Source organism: Limulus polyphemus, unplaced genomic scaffold, assembly GCF_000517525.1.
Source record: "Limulus polyphemus unplaced genomic scaffold, Limulus_polyphemus-2.1.2 Scaffold1232, whole genome shotgun sequence".
Classification (NCBI taxonomy): domain Eukaryota; kingdom Metazoa; phylum Arthropoda; class Merostomata; order Xiphosura; family Limulidae; genus Limulus; species Limulus polyphemus.
This window is the reverse complement of record NW_013666842.1, coordinates 106,366-109,136: the sequence shown is the minus strand read 5'-3', so window position 1 is coordinate 109,136 and position 2,771 is coordinate 106,366.

Sequence of the window (2,771 nt, the reverse complement as noted above, 5' to 3'; positions counted from 1 at the left end):
TCTGTTAGTACTTTACCAGTATTTATTTGGTATACCTTAATGAGTTGTTTCAGGCTCTTAAATGCTTTCATATTATTATTACTATGAAATTCATGTTGAATATTTCAGCATCTTTGTTGTGTACACATTTATTTTGCTAATTTCACTTGTAACTCTTTTGTTTCCTTCTTTGTATTTGTGATTGTCTAATTTCATCTTGATACATTTGATTTTGAGTGCTTTATGTTTGTCGCACACTTCCACGTCTTTGTTGTTCATCCATGGTTGCTTTTTCTTCTTTGCTTGTATTTGTTAAGTCATGCTTTGTATTGTATGTATTATGATGATTCAATAGTTACAACTTTTATATTATCAGTGATAACAGAACTGTAAACATGCTGGATCAATTAAATCATAAGTGTCTTCTACAAAACAGTTGGAGTAAGAACACCAGTCCTGTACAGGGCATGTGAACTAAAAACAATGGCACAGAACAGATGAGCTGAGAACACCAGGTCTGGTCAGGACTAGTGGGCCAAGTACACAGGTCTTGTGCAGGACTAGTGGGCCAAGTACACAGGTGTTCTGCAGGACTAGTGGGCCAAGTACACAGGTGTTCTGCAGGACTAGTGGGCCAAGTACACAGGTCTTGTGCAGGACTAGTGGGCCAAGTACACAGGTCTTCTGCAGGACAAGTGGGCCAAGTACACAGGTCTTCTGCAGGGCAAGTGGGCCAAGTACACAGGTCTTGTGCAAGACTATTGGGCCAAGTACACAGGTCTTGTGCAGGACTAGTGGGCCAAGTACACAGGTCTTGTGCAGGACTAGTGGGCCAAGTACTCAGGTCTTGTGCAGGACTAGTGGGCCAAGTACACAGGTCTTGTGCAGGACTAGTGGGCCAAGTACACAGGTCTTGTGCATAACTAGTGGGCCAAGTACACAGGTCTTGTGCATGACTAGTGGGCCAAGTACTCAGGTCTTGTGCAGGACTAGTGGGCCAAGTACACAGGTATTGTGCAGGACTAGTGGAAAAACTGGACCTAGGTAGAACTGATGGGCCAAGAATGCTGGTCTGCTACAGAACATGTAAAGTAAGGATTAAAACCTTTCAAAAACTCCTGCAGAGTCACACTGTTCTCTTTTTTAAACTACCATCACCTCATCTAAGATATATATATATAAAACATAGGTGAAGTGATGTAACAATTGATATAATTCACAATTTCATTCACAATACTGCCATAAAAAAATAAAGCAACCTACTTGCATAATTTTTTATATTGTATTTGTTTTTTGTGAAGTAATCATAAAGATGTTAGAAATAACTAACTCCAGTAATTCATAATGCAATTATTATAAAGTAGCTTATTAATCAACAACTTTTCTTTCTTGACATGATTTTCAAAAGTCTATAAAAACCATCACTTCCATGTTAAAACAATAGTGCAGAGTTCAGTTTGTGCTTCAGCAATCAGAAACATCCATGAGATTAAGAAATTGTCATGTTTTAAAACAATATACGTTATTCATATAAAAACTAAAGTCATTTCATTTTTGTAGTGTTTAAAATATCTAACTGAATTCTTTCCTTACACCTTTTTTGTTTTATATTTCTTAAACACACACATACATTAAATATAATTTCATAGCTGAGGGATAGTAACAGAAATAAATCTCTAATTATTTTTTTGGTTTGTTTGTTATTAAGCGCAAAGCTACACAACATGCTATCTATGCTGTGTCCACTGCAGGGATTGAAACCCAATTTTTAGCATTATAAACCCAGACTTACTACAGAGCCACTGGGGACAAACTCTAAATATGTGTTGGAAAAAACTATTTAGATTAGCAAGGTTTAATTATGAGATAAAGTTTTTCATCACCATATCACTCTCTCTATATACATTCAGACATAAAATTCAATATTATCCCCCCTCCATTAATTAACCCTTGGAAACAAGTAACCACTGAAGATGTTGCAATGATAAAATAATAATTTCAACATAAGCCATTCTCTTATTCTGACTAACTAAGAAGTCCTGTAGTTTTAGTTTCTCAGTTATTTTATAGTTAAAGTAATGGGTTGTATTAAAACTCAAGTACTAACACTTAAAGCTTTTTCCTCACTCTACAGTATTTATTAATGAAATTGTTTGCAATAGCAATATTTGAAATAGCTGTCAGACTTATAATTAAGTTGATTCTTGGTTATCAAGGTGTAACAATCATTCATAATTAAACTTTTTTTTTTTTTATTCCCATCAGATCATGGTTTTTATGCATTTTATAATCTTAACATACTAACTTCTAAACACCAGTGTATCAACTATTAAACAATAGTACCTTTGTACAAAATCATGCAATGAAGCAGCACTTTGTGGAAAAATTACAAATTATGAAAATAATAAACCAAGTGACAACAGTTCAACAAATAACACTTGAAGCATGAATGTAACATGCAATATTTTCATCTTCTCTTATCTGTATACTTATGCCTTTATTAATATTTATTTAAAATCACTGGGTAGGTGAATCAATGGCTTTATGAAGACTGTTAATCAAACTTCACTGAGTAGAAACATAAATGATTTATAAAATCTTAAAATTCACTGGGTAGATATAACAATGACTTTATAAAATCTTAAACTTCACTGGGTAGATGTATCATTGACTTTATAAAATCTTAAATTCACTGGGTAGATGTAACAATGACTTTATAAAATCTTAAACTTCACTGGGTAGATGTAACAATGACTTTATAAAATCTTAAACTTCACTGGGTAGATGTATCA